Genomic DNA, 18,541 nt, shown 5'->3' with positions numbered 1-18,541 from the left:
AATTACCATAATGGTAAAAGTATTTAAAGAAACATTGTAATATTTAAAGTAAACTATGCTGATAAAAGTTTGCCAATTTTTATTTTGCCATACATAATATCTTCAAAAAAATTTAAAATCAATCTTATGAGAATGATGAGAACTAAATACGGCTGTCATTATGTTTAATTCTAATCTAAAATTGCATTCAATAATATTGGAAGGAAATCATCAATAATAAGGAACGTTAAACTATTTACTGCTAAACATTTTACTACGTATAAAGTATTTTTGATTTCTTATGGAAATAATTTAAACGGCATAATATTTACTTGTTCAAGCAAATTCTAAAATAATCAATAATGAATAGATGTCGACACAAAGTATTAATTTTCTGACTGATTATTTACCAGAAAATATTATAAATATAATAATGTATATACAAAGATCAAACTGTATTATTTATATCCCTAAATTTGGTTGATGCGAAATCAAGAAAAATCATCAATAATAAATAAAAAACAAAATAAAATAAATATTATTTAATACTATTATATAGTAATACTAATACTATTATAAATTATTCAATACTTAAAGCAGTAAATATCAATGAACATATTGATTTAAACACAAATAAATAAATAATAATGAATAAATACATTTATTAACATAAATATAATCCAATTTAAGCATCGAGAAAATGTTTCATCACAAAAATGATAATCACGAATATTATGTTTGAGTATTCAACGATGAATAACAATAAGGTAAGAATAAGTTTTGTTCAGTAATGTTTAGTAACATTACACGAAAATAAAAACTTTTAAGCGAAGTTGGATCGGGCTTAGTTTATTTATTTATTTGTATATTTTAAACGGACGAACCCAGTTACAATTATTATAGACATACGTCTAGGATTATATAATATAATAATAATAATATTTGTTATCAAATGAACACTTATCTTAAAAATTATAATATGACAATACAAATAATATGCAATTGGTAAATAGACAGTTTTGAGTAATGTATGTGATGAGACATTTTGATTAAAATAATTCACTGAAAACAATGGTTAAGAATACAAAATAAAGTTGTATAACATTGTACTTAATGAGATATTGACATAGATTGTAACATTTATATGTTATATAGTTAAAAAGGTATAACTAGTAAATATAGTGTTAAGCCGCATTACACTGATAAACGAATAATATAGCCAGGTATCGTGCGTCGTAATAATATGAATATATATTTCATATCTCCTATTATATAGAATGTATTACTAGTCGTTTGATAAAAAGTCATTTATTCGGACACAAATTAACATTTGGAGTGAGTATATTTCATTAGGAAACCATAAATTACGTGTTGTTTCTATATTATATGTATAAAAGTAATAATGATACATATGTAATAAATATAATTACAAAAAAATATTACTCGCTTGTTCTTGAACATGATATTTTATTATTATGAATACATAGAAAACAAAATATTTTTACGGTGAACTCGATATATATGTTATGTATAGGAATATGAAAACGATATTTTCAAGTCCTTAGACTTGTTTAAATGTAAAATGGTTAGTGTACAAAAAAAAACCTTCTTGTCGAGGGCGGTACTGGTTTGCGCACAAATACCAAAAAGACAACTTGTTTGGGCACAAAACTACCACTCGTTTGGGAACAGTCGAGTCGTAATCATACACATGGTTTGCGCACAGTTACCTTTTAGACTTTAATAGTTTAATAACTTGCATATTAATATTTCTTTATTATTAAAGTACTTACATACATTTTCCTTCCCCCTTAACAGACTTAGGACTTATACCGCGCAACTAGCCGATACAGGCGTGACAAAAAATATAATTATTTTTGTGTGTGCAAACCAGTTGTACATTTAATATAACCGTATGCGCAAACGAGTTCCCATTATTCAGGTAAAAATTATGAATTGTGCGCAAACAAATTGCAGCCCTTGTCGAAACCTGATAAAAGTTCGATGGTGTTTAGTTATTTGTTTTGTTTAGTTATTGTGGGCTATTTGCATTACGTGCTAAGTCGTACCCGAGGTTTAAAAATGTTCAAGCTACTACTACATAATCTGGATGATTACGTTATTACGCGTGAAACAATTATGCAGATAGCATTGAATTACTACAAAAGGTAGAAAAAAAAATTAATAAAATACCATTATTGGAAGGTGCAAATAGAGAAAGAAAGACAGAGAGAGAGAAAAAATATATAATCGAAATGAAAAGTTTTATAACTTATGAATAGGGAACGGATTTGTATGTAAATGCATATTTTTATTAAAACAAGATATTTAAGATTCGATAAGAAATATTCATGATTTAAATCATTCCTATTAAAACAATAATATTTTTATTTTACATATTTTTATATATTTTGGTATAATTACATATTATTACATATTTCACTAATTTGTAAATATTTTTAAACATATTTTATCATTTCATCATTCATACGTTTCTTTTGTACGAAAATACGAGAAATTATTTCAAAATTAGATCTAGAAACTTCTATTGATATTGGAAAAGATCAAAATATTATGCAAAATGAAAAATTGAAAAATAATTGAATTTTCATCTCAGTGAATTTAAGTTGTATACAATTACATAAAATTACAAAATTGGAAACAAAAAACATGTCCTTAAATGATAGTATGCAAATTGTCAAAACAGCGATTAAAAAATTAAAGGGCGATGTTGTAAGAAAGAAAATTGATTCTATTACAGAAAAAAATCTAGGCTATATTGATTTTAAAACAATCAATGACATAATAAGTGGTAGACATCCTTTTAAAAATTTGGACTTATCGCCTTCTAATATGCACTTTAAATATGCTTCAATTACATTGGTTTATGTGGAATGATTATTTAGCCGTTTTAAATATAAAATTAAAATAATTAATAGACGATAATTAAAATTCGATAATAATGATATTATAATAATTCAATGCAACAAATAATTTTGATAATTTAATAATTATAATTTTTTTTTTAATTAAATTTTTTTTCCACATATTTGGTTGTTTTTACTACATATTTTATAAATTAAACTAACATATATATGTAAATATTTCTGTATTTTTATTACATATAAATCCGTTCCCTACTTATGAATATGATGTCAAATGTGGAGATCGATCGTTGAAAACGCATCTTGTCGTTGCAGCTGGTAGGGCGGGTATTTACATCGAAATTGTGACGTAGTACTGTATTTAATTGAATTGTATACGCAGCCGTCATACGGTGACATACGTGTTTGTATAAATAGTTATATAGGTTAGCTTTGGTTAGCTTATATAGCTGCACGTAGCTTGTAACATGAAAACGGTCGTTGACCAACAGTTACTTAATTACAATACGGATTTCCACGGTGTAACCTCTGCATACTGGGTTTTCGAATAAATGTATTTGAAATTAAAATCCACTTGTTCATTCAATTGATATACCTATTAGAATGCTCGCACATAGATTTTTTTCTTTCTTATAAAACTTTATTTAGATTATCCTTATTCAAGGATTCAATATAGGGACTATACGATGGCTCAATTATTACAGTCCAGAGTACTTAGTTTCCCTGAAGATCCGGGTGGTTTGAAAGAAAATATAATATTCAAAGTTCAGAAAATAAATTGTTTATAAAAGTTCGTAGGTATATATTAATCTTTATATCTAAAGAGATAATTCAGGTACCAATATAATAAAATACTTCTAAAGCGAAGTGTCTAAAAGTTCGATCGTAATCGCCATCTAATAACATTTTTTCAACTAACAAAAATCGCACATCGAATATTCCTTATTGGTGAACACATCGTCACTGCACAAAGCTATTTCGTCGCAATTATTTTTGGAAAAAATATTTCGAACCAAATATAAATCATGAGTCAGAAGTACAAAGATTATCATAATAAAGTAATTCCAATATTTAAATTAAATATTTTCGGTGATCTATCGAAAATTACGAAAGCTAAATAAACAACAAGCACAGTGTTAACAAAATCAAAAAATACTAATGCGTGAGACAGATGAAGTTCTGCAAAAAGTTAGTCCGTGAATTCCATATTAAGCTATTATATACTCTTAATGGTGTGCTATAGTAAGTATGTAAAGTCATACAATTATTCTATAGTTCGGCATCATTATAATGACGAATAAAAATGTTTAAAATATATGAGTTATAAAAAAAGCATGAGATTTTGTGTGCACAATAATTTTATGTTTTAATAAATTTCAACATCGATCTAAATACCGTTATCGTTGAAATAAAATATGGCTGCATATGTTTTTAAGACTGACGAACGAGAATAAGTGATCGTGAACCACGCAACTATAAATGGAATACCAGTAAAAACAATAAAAAACAAAAGTTGTATTACGTCGACACCGTAAATACAATCCCTGTATAATAAATAACTAAATACCCGTAAATCAAATCAGATGATCGTGTCTAATTATCGAATAAGTACTGGAGGATTAATGTATTTCGTTCATAAAAAATCAATTAAATTAAATAAATTTTGGAATTTTTTTTTGTGGTTGTTTACACGAAGTAAGTCGAGATAAAAATAACCAAATGTTTTGAGACGATTTTCATATGAATGTACAGTCCACGCTGGTCATACGACTCATAACGTGTTCAGGACGCGATTTTGACGTCATGATCGCAATTCAATAGACGATTGTGTCAAAGCGTATATCGCGAGAATTCGCGATCATCGTCGGCTAATCAACCAGTGCAACGCGCTCGGTGTACCCTTCTCAATGACGAACATAGAATTTGCCACGCATCAACGCGATAAACAAATAAGTACACCTAACTACAGTGTATATGGGTGCGTGTATGTGCGTGAATATGTACGTGTGTACGTGTATACGTGTATACGTGTGTGTGTGTGTGTGTGTGTGTGTGTTTATGTACTAACCAAAGACTGAGTGTGTGGTTTGCGACGAAATACTGCGCGCCAGTTGTTCATTAACTCGCGTACACGTTATATTGTGACATTATTGCATATTATGTACCTGCAGTAGGGATAGGTAGTACAGGAAGATAGTTAAATAGTACGTGCGACACTGTCGGTAACGGGGTGAACAAGGGCGTTTTTGAAGGCGTGTTTTGGTTATAGGACACCCTTCGTTGTATGCATAATCATGTGCGAGTGTCCAAGTTGACGTCTGGGATACTGACCGGATCGAGAATGCTTCAAAAGAATATGACATTCCTGCCGTCTCACAAACATACAACATAACTAAGCTCCGTTCGTTGTAACCATTTTTACGTTGTAAGATTATAAATTACAGAAATCCGACCGATTGTCAAGAATAAATGGAAGAACACAATTTACGTTCGTACGTAAAGGTTTTTCACGATATTTCAACTTTCAACGAACACGTACAGCATTACATTTGAAAATAAAAATCTCATAACTCATTTGAAAAATTAAAATATCTTGGGATACAAACGCAGATCATGTGATTTCCTTTAGTTTTGATAATTAGCCGATTCTCTCTAATATTAAAACTGATATACAAAATGTATTCAACTGAATGCCATGTTATACGTATGTAAGACGGAGACAAGAAATACTTTTGATGTAACTCCGTGTAAGTTGTGTACACGTGCATGAATTTTTTTCTCTTTCACGCGATGGTTAGCATCTGTCCATCTGTCAAAGAACGATCACGCCAGCGAATCGCTGCACAAACGTTTCGTCCACGATTAACGTCCAAAAGAAGAGCGAAGGTGGGAAAAGGATTGGCGTGGGGTGAAGGTTGTAGCGATTATGATCGCAAGACTCCCGAGCGCGTAGTAAATCCAAAACAAAAGCAAAAACCCAGCGTCGAAAAAATACCGTGAACTGAAGAAAGAGAGTTATTTTTGCTCGCAAAATCTTGATCGTTCCCCGAAGAACTCGTCAGTCATATTATCCAGTACTGCGTATTAAGACGATACAAAAACGAGTCATGACTCGCGTAGTTCAAATCCGTTGAAATAATAATTCTCCGACGCATCCACACCGTGGCGAGGCGGAAGAGCAGTTTCAATATATATATGGCTCGGCTTCTGTAGCTTCTTTGTTTTTATTATTAATCAAGGCTTCGCGTTTACGGTTATTAGCATATGTACATAAAAAAAAGTAACAGAAGGTATATACAGTTTTAACTTGTAGCTTAGATCTAAATGTTTACAATATTAAATAATGTTAATAATCATATCTATTGTGAAGAAGTTAAAAATTTTTCTTCTATATTTTGAGGGGTGGATGGTTCGATTCGTGTATTTTGGTACACTGCGCAATCTTGGACTGTGACGAATAGATAGAATTTCTTGTACTATATCTTTGTTTTTTTCGAATATCTGTTCAATCAATAACATCGAATATACCGCAACACGGTGATTGTAAAGTTCAATATTGGCACAGCCCGCGAATTATTTATGACGGTGCACGCAAAACAATATTGCTATTTGCTTATTTTTTTATCAATAATAGATAAATTAATTGACGAATTTAGATTTTTAAATTTTTTATAAGTGATGGTTATTAATAATAACTTATTACGAAAGGAATATAAGATTAAAAATAAAAACTACCAGTTCAACTAACATAATTCACGAACAAAATACGTTACGTACATAGATTTTTTGATTTATGTCGTTCAATCTTATTTTGTTCCCTTCATCCATACAACTCGATATGTCATCGTTAATTTACTACGCGTATTACACCGTGTGCTAATAGTAATTTTGCAATTCGTTCTTGATGTGTTTTCAGAAAGATCACGTTTCAACTCAATAGCTATCCGTGTTCGTGTTAGGTCGTCACCATCATAAGACTAGAACCAAAGTGGCCAATACACGTTGATCACGATTCACTTATTATAACAATCTTTTTTCATCTATTGAATACTTTAACACTATAATTACTCCAAATTCTTACACCAAAAAAAAACACTGATTTCTTTATGTGACAATATTTTACAATGTAAATTCCTACTTGGCAAAAACGACGGTATTAGTATTGAACTATACAGCTGATAAGAAAGAATATTATAGTAGGTAGGATTACAATTATTTTTAACGAAAACTGTGGCTCGTTGCCGTTAAATCGTCTAAAATCGGGCTACATTAATTTTGCTTAACAAACCGATTGCCAAAACAAAGGATAAAAATTTAACAAAACAGGTAATTAAAAAACTCTTGAAAACAAAACTTTAAAGAGGCGTGACCAATTGTATTGCTAATCATCACGAATGACGTGACGAGTGAAAGCTATACACATCTTGTTACCACTCTACTACATATTACTAATTATCCTATGTCAATTTCAAATTAAAATCATATTGATTAGACCTATTTATGACCTTTGAATATAGTATATTTATGTCTATTGACCTTATAGTTACAACTATATAAACTAAGGAATATGTGGTTCACATGAACATATATATTTAATTTATTCATAAATATATATATAGTAGAAATAATAAAATTAACCATCAAACATAGGTTACAAATTTGGTTTTACGAAAAACTGAGATAAATATATAATTTATTTTCACATTATTATTCCAATTAAGTATTCATTAACATTATTACGTGCCCATATTATAATTATTGTATAACGCTGTGACATATAAATTTAGATTATTTTCAGAATGGTTCCATGTCCTCGTATATAGATTCTGGTAAAATGGATTTTTACATGTAACAAATATACATATTATGCACGTATCAACTAAAATATACAATGGATGAACTTATATATAATAAAATATATAATTTGAGTTTAATAATTACTTTATACTAAAAACAATGAATCAATAAATTATACATGTAAGAAAAATTCTTCACAAAACTTTTCTATACAAAATAAATATTATACATACATCTTATGCTAATGATATGAATTTGAAAAAATATTCGACATACATTTTATTTGTAATTTTATCAGATCAAAACAAAATAATTTCGTTTCAATAGTTTTTGAGATTTTAATGAACAAACAAACAAACAAACGCTACTCTTCATATAATTCAATTAATTAATTATAATAATTGTAAGATAAGATCAGAAATATACATATAAAAAAGATATATAAATTTATATTTAAATTTATTTATATATTTAGATCATAGTCGTATGCACGGGGGTTAGGTTAGAAACCCCTGGAAATGTTGTAAATGGGACCCTACGATTTAAGTTTAAGAGAAAGAGGCTTCTAATCTTACTGATATTCTAAAATACGAATATTTGGTAAAAAAATAAATGGTATTTTGCAATGGAATATATAAAAATAAATGTTCCAAATTTCGTACAAAAACTTATTATGATAATCTAACAGCTAAAATTGATCACAAAAGTAAAAAACATATTGATTGGGACTAATATACCACAATTTTAAAATTTAAAATTATATTTGTTGAATTATTCATACATTATAATTTATTAAATATACCAACATGTTTTGTTAAGATAGGCCCCAAAAGTATTGTAGGCTACTTTTGAAATACAGGTCAATACACGCCTATGATTTAGATATATATATTATGATATTTTTTTACAAATAGACAATTTTAAAAAGAAACTTTATGTAATCAATACATATAAAAATGTCAATTTAATAATTACTTTTAGACAAAATTATCAGCAAAATTTGATTCAATAAGTACTAAATAAAAATGTAGAATGTGTTGTAAAGATAAGACAAAAAATCCCAAGCTTTGCAGAATAATTACTTTTATAAGGGTTAGTATTAATTGTTTTATGACGATTAATTTGTAAACAATCAAAGCACTGGATATGATCTACGTGAAAATATTTTTAATTGGTTTTTTATTATTATCATTATACTAATTTTTATAAGCACCCTTACCCTTTAGTTTTGAGAGACAACTTCAAGAGAACAAAAGATAATTTTGTTTGCATACTATAAGATGTATAGTTTTATACACGTGTACATTTTATATAATATACTTGACGACAGATGATGCAAGAGACTCGATAAAACTATTTAACTTAGACTGCAAAAGCAGTAATATATTATTTCATAAAAATAATGTCCATATTTTTTCCTTGTTAAATTTGTATTGGTAAATATTAAAAAAAAAAAAAAATGATTGTATAACATTTACCCATACAGCCTTTTTAATTTGTAATACATAATATCATTGCAATACAACCAATGTATTAAATTGTATATTACGCAACAATATAGATGCGAATTACTTTACATAAAATATAACTTTATTTTTACACCATACACAAAATGAAATATATTAAAAACTTAATGTGGTTAAGAAGAACAAAGAAAAGATTTTTACGAATTGGCCAACCCGTTGGAAACATCTTACTGAATTCTTTCAATTTCTCATTAAAATCGATAGTTGTAAGTAAATCAAATTCAATTTTCTGAATCCGTTTGAAACGAACGACAACTGAGAGAGGAAATATATAAATCCAAGCAGGAGTATGTACATACAACAGAAGAGAGTAAGTAAATTGCAAGGTGGTAAATTGAAATGAAAAAAAACTCATTCGTTCAAAGCACTAGTAAATGGTGTTATTAGTTAAAGAAACAATTAACGAGGTATAGTGGTACAAATAGTTAAGGGCGGTAGCGACACATTACTCTGTAACTGTGTTTGTCCAGTTTCATGGTATCTACTACACCCCGTCCAAAAGCTCTTTGCAACAGATGCTCTTGGTCAACGTGTTCAGAATACTTACACACACACACACGCACACACATATACACGCGCGCGCATCGGGTGGACGCTCGCCCTCGAGTTGAAGGGATACGCGACACAAAAACGATATAAATATCTCCGCAGCAAGGGGTCGTCAGCCGACATGTTCAGAATTATTTAAAAGCATCGAGAACTCGATGTATTTTTGGTACACATTATCGAATATATTTTCCATTTTCATTCTAATGTTTGTCTCTACCCAACTACCGTAACCAAGTTGTTTGTTTAGAATGTGTGTTTTTTGTCTCTCTTTTCTTGTATTTTTCGCCCTCTCCTCTGTAAGTATATACGTGTGTACGCATACACTTCTCGAGGGGGTTAGTTGATTTTTCAGCCAAAACAAATATTGAATTGAATACAAATTTAATATTTTGTGATTTGTATTGTCATACGATCCATCGTGGTTATATTTTGTCTAAAAAGTTCGTGATTATGATTATAATACTAACCCATAATGTTTTATTTATACTTCATCTACAGACTTCTAGAGAGATTATCATGAAAACGAAATAAACGTAATAAAGTACAAATATTCTGCTGATAGTTAAATTGTGTAAATAATGTGAAATCAACTATCGTTTTTTAATTAATATTGAAAAATCTAATAAAATACATATATCAAATAAAAATATTACTGCACAGATGATTAAAATTTTACTAAAGAAGATACAATCGAAGTTTAATTTTGTTTTTTAATTTTTAAATTTTTATTTAAAATTTACATTTTCAAAAAAAATAAAATAAAATTATTTATTCTTAAACATTTTAAACGATCCCTAACAAATAATACGTTTTAAATAGTTTTGTGTTGCATTTTTATTAGATTAACACAAAATTAGTATACAATTGATTTTGGTATAATAGAATTGTGACTATTTTGTTTACTTATACGAGTATAGTGCTTTTTATTCCATTTTGTACATGTATAAATAGTTTTTATGAGTTTATTTTCTATCGATAACAAGTTTCCATTATTTAAACTGGACAAAGCGACAAGGATGGTGAAATAAAATTGTATTAATGATCTCCTACTGCTTGTAAGCGTTGTAATAAATGTTAAAAATTATGTTTCGGAACAGTTCTCATTTGAAATACGTAAAATATTGAGGGAAATAAGTGATTAAAAATTGATTTGTATAATTTTCAACGATCATAGTATAGTAATATAAAATACAAACACATATATTTATGAAATTAATAAATTAGATATATTCTTAAAATTGTTATATAGTATAGTTGAAAAATTAATTCATGAATGAGAATATTAAATAACATTTCATTTTTTATGTAATTTCAAATAAGTAGCAATGTTCACATAGTAAAAAATATTACAGGCTATCAACAATTGTATACAATAAATTTTTAACCTTTACAGTCTATATTTTATAAAATAGTAATGGAAAAAAATAACAATAGATAGAGAAAATAACTAAGTTGCAACTAGGTTAATAGTGCCTAAAGATACAATTGAAATTCACAGAATGGTATAAATACTATCAACTCACTAAAAACTATAATAAATTGTGAAATAAATGTCAAAACAAAAGGAAAAGAAGAAGAGTGTAAGTTTTAAAGAATGTTTAAATGTCAAAATTGAATAAAAAATGTGGAAATCTCGAAAATTGCTCAAGGGGACAGATTGAAAGGAAACAATGTTTAGGAGAAAAAAATAATAAATTGAAGAAATGTCCAATGTAATGGAAAAAGTAATACAACATTTTTAAAGGTTTAAATTAAAGTGAAATACTCGTGAAGTGTTAAAAATACAATTCTAAAACTTATAAAATTACATAAACATTGTTTGAAAAAAAAAAAATGACGTGCCGTTTGCCTTTACTCTTTGTATTGTAACTTACATGTCCTAACATTTATTCGTTTACATGTTTTTATAGGAACTTAAAGTGTAAGTTTTCCATTAGCTAGTAATCAAAAATTACAAAATTCTCCATTAATAACTAAAAACACCATCAATTGTATTGATTTCACGATTTTTAATTTTGTGTACATGCCCTGTTTACCCTATCAGTGACATTGCAATTACTAAAAGTGCAACGTGTAAGTATTACTGATAAAGATTCTATTACCATATTGATCTATAAATATATTACCCAACTAGTTATTTTTCGTTTATGAACGTTTACTCTTTGTTGTTGTATGAAATTAAGTTAATTATAACTAACCAGTATTGATGTTAGGTATATCCAAAAAAAAATTTTCAAAAAAATGTTAAACTATAGTAGACCAGTCAATCAAGAATATTGGACGTAATAATAATTTTTAAGGCTATTGGATACTTGGATACCAGCCAATTTGTCCATCAAAAATTATCCATTTAATTGGTTCGATCGTTGTATCGAAGAGATAGGAATTAAGAAAATATGTATGAATTCAGTATGAAGTTTACTTGAGATCGGTCGGATTACATTTTATAATTTAGCTCTCTTAATTCCACAAATTCGATATATTATTATTAATTAATAAAACTGACACAATTAATATAACTTAACTATTAAATTTATATAATTTTATTTATTTATTTATTAGATTTTAATTTTTATTCTAATATTAACTATAATTTTAATCACTATATTAGTTTTTTGTTTGATATTTATTAGCATTTCATAAGCATAAGCAAAGAAAAGTTTGATTTCCTAATTCACCTACAGTTACCTATAGTGTATTTTACTTAAACTATTTAAAATTAAAAACGGTATATTTTTTAATTATTGTTCAAATCTTAGTAAAAATAAATTAATGAACAAATTGTACATAGAGAAATAAACTATTTTAGATTTTAAATTAATAACTACTAACTAACCTAACTACTTTGATTTGATAGGCATAATCAATTTCTTTTTCAAAAAACTTTGAAACAAAAAAAAATCCATATTTTATTTGATGCAAAAGGTTCACACAGATTGTAGTATATATAAATAAGCAACTTTTTTAAAAGTTTTGAAATGGTTTTCCAATAATTGATGAAATAAAATAAATACAATTATTTTTAAAAATATCCTGACTAATTTTTACTAAAAATATATTTACCAAGCACAATTTACATTTCTATTATACATCCTTTAGTTTATCATTTAACGTATAAATTATTTTTTTTCTATCTCATAGACAACAGCCTACCTATACTATTTTATCTTGACTTAAATTTTAAACATAATATATAATCTAAATGTATAAAAAAACAAGTAACAAAAAACTCAAATATTCTGCATTAAAAACAAATGAATTCTTAAAGTCAACAGACATAAGAAAACATTTCCGAAATCTGCATTTTGTAAGCTATTGTTTAAAAAATATTACTTTTACATGTTACTCTGGAATTTTCTTCACCACTCTCTCTATATAAACTTGGCTTTGAAAAAGACGTTTTTTCGTCAAGTCATATACAATTATGCACAAATTTAGTTTTTGATTACTTAACTTTAATTCCAGTATTGTTCAAAACTGAAAACTGAAATATTATTAAAATAAACTAAGTTATTTCGAAACACATTTTATCTGTAGGAATTTAAGCTTAGACTTTTTTAAATAATATATTTTTATATAAGTTTATGTATAATTTTAAACTCGAGATATTACTTTGATATAATTATTAAAGAGAAGAAATTATCAAAATTAAGATTATAATACAGAAAATTACTAAAAATGGAAAAAAAAAAATCGTATTTACTATTATTATAATATCTCACTTTCAGTGTACTTCAGCCGGAAATGTTAAAAAATTTGTTTTTCCGATATTTAACTAAAGATGACCATATATTATATAAGACTGGTTTATGAGACAAAACTATAAATATCCACCTCACACTTTGTCTATACACTGTATGGCGCAGTCAAATACGTATACAGGAAACTTATATTTTCTTTTCCATCCTCAAAAAGGGTAGTTTACCTCATATAGGCGCGTGCATAGGTGATCAAAAACCTATGTCACTTTTCACTTGAAACACTTCACTTGAATGCCATATGCACAAACAAAAACCAATAATAAATACAAAAAATGATAATCATGTCATTTTTCATATGCTCTACAAAGTATTTCCAGAGTTTAGATGGTTTTAATAAAAACTCGTAATAAGAAATTATAGTAGAAAATATTTGTTAATCGAGTAAAATTAGATAAACTCGAAGTATAGCATTTCAGTTATTATTTATAAAGGATAAACTGATACGAATATTGAAACTATCGATAAGTAAATGTTTTTGATTTATCCTGTATAATATATTATTGTGTTTATATTAATATGTATAATTTCATCATACAAAACCTCATGAGAAAAACTCCATAATAATAAAAAATTAATTAAATGTTATCAACTGAACCATGAACAATTTAAGATAATTATCAAATTAATAAACCATTTAACGAAAAAAGTGTTGCTTTAAATACACAATGTAACCAATATTTAAAAATTATAGAAAGTAATATTAATAGAGCAAAATATAATATTTAAATTCATAACCGCTTAGAAATTGTTGTAACTATATATACTAAAATGCTATAATCTTAAAATCTAATTATTAATTTCAAATTTTTATTAGTAATATTTACGTAAATGTATTTTATATCAAATTTTCATTGATGTTTCTACAACGAAAATCATAATTTGATTTATATTATTAAATATATTATTTTTTATTATTTTTTTTTAATATGATATTCGTTTATTAGTCAATTTATTTAAAAAAATACTAATAATTATTTATTTTAATTTTTTCTTAACATACATTGCCCCATTAAAATATCGAAATAAGCAGATTTTATAAGATCTAAAACTGATATGAATTTCTTAAACAATGAAGTATAATTTTTATTGTTGCATCTTGTTTACTGAGAATTAATAATTCAATTACAACTATCAAACAATTATATATGTATATTTTTTATTTTAACATAGAAAATATTTTATTAATATATTTTTACAGTTAATTGTTTTAATCACCTTTATGTCACATCATATTATAAAGTTTTATGAGTTCTACTAATATAGTCATGCTTACAACTTTTAGACTTAATCAGCTAATCATTGAGTGCAACAAACCCTCAGTACCCCATATACTTTAACAGTATTTCTTTATATTTCTATTTTCCGTAATCGACTGTCGTCACGCTAATTTGAAAATAACTTTCAATTGAATATAATTCTAAGTTAAACACGAAGGTAAATTGGCCAGGTTAGATAGAGAAACAAAATTCAATTTATTCACCAAAAAAAATCAGCAAATTAATTATAATTATATTAATTTAACCAATTATTACTACACGCAGTACCACACGCTTTAGAATTTATATAACTTAAAAAGTTATCTGTAATAGGAATTAGATATTATTTCATTTTTTTTTTTCTTTGGTTCTGCTCAATTAATAATTGTTTTATAATTTTTAGTGTGTATCACAAATAATACTAGATATGTAAATATCACCATATTTTATAATTAAAATATGCTGTAGAAAGCGAAATATGCCGTATCGTACGTTAGAAGGTGAAATTCCATTGAAAGCCTAATTCATGGACAGTTTTGATAAATGTTCCATTTATACTGGTGTGCAGCATCATGTTCGTGTGCATTAATTTGAAGGAAGGAGACATACATTTGGAGATTTAAGTAATACTACATTGCATTAATAGAAAACAAGTCAAAAACATGGAAAACATTGTGGATAGATTAAAATAATACACTTTAAAATATCTTCGGTAAATAACGCATTGAATGACAGTCAAATATAGTTATAGTATTGCAAATAAGTTAATCAAACAACGATTCGAAAATCGAAGCTGTTGATTTAATTTTAAATTCGATATATCAGTGTTATTAATCGTAATCTGTCTTATATTTAAATTTTCTCAAATAGAAGATTTTTGTTCGGATTTATTCATCGTAATTCAATTTATAAATTAACTTAACTTGAAATTTTATTAGTAAGAGCTTATGTATTAAACACCTTATATTTTATGAAGTAAAAAAAGTAACACGTTAGTTACTTTTAATAATATTAATTTGTTACGTGGTACCCAATAAAAACAGGTATATGCATATTACAAATTACAAAGACATGATTAATTTAATACACATTATACTAATCAAAAACGCGGTTCAAACATTTAAATAAATATGAATTAAAGTTAATTATTATTATATACATATGTTTAATAATCATATGCATATTACAATAGTATACAGTACTGTTTATAATATAAATGAATGAATTAATTATGCAAGTATTATACGAGCATATTACTGGCCGAAATTCAATTATATTTAAAAATACTGATTTCAAATCACCTAAGTATACATATTATTCATATATACCATTGTACAACAACAATGTCATTAAAAAAAAAAAAAAATTAATTTGCCTATTTTCGTAAAATTATAAAGTATGTGAAAAGTTTAATTGAATAATAGTTTGTAGCATGAGCAGTAAAACAAACAAATGTAATACGCGGATTGAATTTGCTGACTTTCTATTCAAATATTATACAAACATCATAAACTTCACAGATAAACAATTCTAAAAACATTATTTATCCTTAAACAGTTTATATTATATTTAAATCAGTTCGTGTAACGGTACCTATTAATTAATATTAAAAACGAGCTGAATAATTATGCATATGAACATGAGATTGAATTATTTTATCAAAATTATTTGGACACATAATAGCACCAAGTTAATTTTATAAATGAATTATATTATTATAAAGAATGTTTTGAAATAACATAGTTTTTCGATTTTTTTATAATTTATAAGAATATAATATAATAATATGTTTAGTTGATATTTTTATTTTTATATTTTTATTAATAATCAAATGATCATTTTATTACGAAATATTATAGGAAAATGCAATAGTAATTACATTTATTCTACGTCAAGCATAATAATATAAATTATTATTTATAAAACTCAAATTATTTATTTTACATAAAATATAATACCAAAATATTATAACAGTATATCCACAAATATCATAAGACTATTATTACGTTTATTAATGTTTGGAATGAAATCGATTGTTGCATGAAACGTACACTTATAAATTTACTCGTTGGCATTTTCTTAAGTACGTTATTGTTAGAGATCTCATTATGGGTTCGACTATCGTGTAGAAATAATATTTTTACTTATTCTTTCTATTTTACTTTTACTCATCTTTTTTTTTTTTTTAACTTTGACGACATCAACTAAAAAGATATGGCTCGTTAAAATTGAAATCTTCCAAACATATACAATATTTTTTCATTCACCTTTAGTCATTGTATCATCATTATTAGCATCAATATAACATTTCTGTTTTGTATTCGAATGAATACAAATAAATACTACTAATATATGCTTATCTCTATATAATTTCCAACAGTAAAAATACTTTAATACAGATGACGAGACATGAACTTTATACAATATATATGGATATTCGTATATATTTTAAAAAGTTGACAAAACCACAAAATATATCAATTAAATTAACATTTCTCGATATAAATTACTCATGCGTGTATTTCATACGAAGTTTTATTTTTTTCAAGAACTTATTAAATATTCGTATGCAGTAAAATTAAACGACAACAATTTTACGTTTCAGAATAAAATCATGATTTTGATGCATAAATTTCAAATACTATTATAGACATATATCATAATTACAATAATAATATAATTTATTTTATATATCAAACTGTTAACAATATCCAATTTTACTATGATTTACATTAATGTAAATAAACTTAATTTCATTTACGTTTAAAAGGTAATGAACTAATTTTTATTACCAAATATTCACAGTGTCTAATAAAAATATAACTAAATTCCTTATGAACCACAAAGTGTACGTCTTCGAGAATTTCATCAAGATTAATTTCATTATTCATTTTCTAGAATTTTTTAATGGTTTCCCAGTTAAAGTTAACAATTTAAGAAAATTCAGTTAATTTGTACGGACAATTTTGTAAGTTTCAAACTCCCTACTCGTTTAAATCAGAAGAGGTGGTTAGCCCATGGAATGTCGGAAATTAATAGTCTCTAGATCAAAATTATCCTGACCATTAAAAAAATTCTGAACATAAACATACGTTGTAAAAACTCTATTCTATATGGTATTAAAATACTTGTTCATTGAACTTCTTATTATCGTCTTTAAGTGTCTAATAAAACCGAGTGTTATATTTTAACTCAGACACTGAAGCGATATTGTTTCACGTAAACCCCTCAACAGCTTCTCAGCGACAGCTGTACTGGAACGTACCGAAATTCTTAACATCGTTCATTTGTACTGCCGCGGGGTACGTTCAATATATTATTGTATTTCATCATGACCAAGGGACTAAATGTTTTTACGGTGTAAATGTTTCCGTGTACGATGTTTATTATGTATTAATATATATAGTTTTTTTTCATCAATTTGAGCTTTATAAAAGGTAAAAGATAACATAAATAAAGACTTCGTCAGGATACATCACAATAACATGATTTTACAAAACTGAAATAATAAAAAGTTTATCGTTAAAGAAAAAAATTACATAAAATAAGCTGTTCACGTTATTGTCGTTCTAGTTTGTACATGCGATAAATCAATTCGCCTCAAAGTTCAAAACAGAATATTTTTTTGTTGGTAAATAAATTATATTTCTTATTTAATTCGTTGGAGGTCTATGAAATAATTCCAAGAAATCGTTTCATACATCAAAGTGTAACTGAATTCAGGAAATTGAACTATCAATAAAATAATTCATTCTAAAATGTTCAATAAACCAAACGATAGTAAAAAA

General features: G+C 26.3%; 1 protein-coding gene across 1 annotated transcript in view; it reads right to left on the bottom strand.

Moving 5' to 3' along the window:
* The window catches only part of LOC112684690 (transmembrane and TPR repeat-containing protein CG4341-like), a 311,792-nt gene that overhangs the window by 281,867 nt on the left and 11,384 nt on the right, over positions 1 to 18,541 (bottom strand). The gene's annotated exons all lie outside the window — the stretch shown is intronic.

This window comes from Sipha flava, unplaced genomic scaffold (assembly GCF_003268045.1).
Source record: "Sipha flava isolate LNK unplaced genomic scaffold, YSA_version1 255_pilon_pilon, whole genome shotgun sequence".
Taxonomy (NCBI): Eukaryota; Metazoa; Arthropoda; class Insecta; order Hemiptera; family Aphididae; genus Sipha; species Sipha flava.
This window is presented reverse-complemented; position numbering and strand designations above follow the sequence as displayed.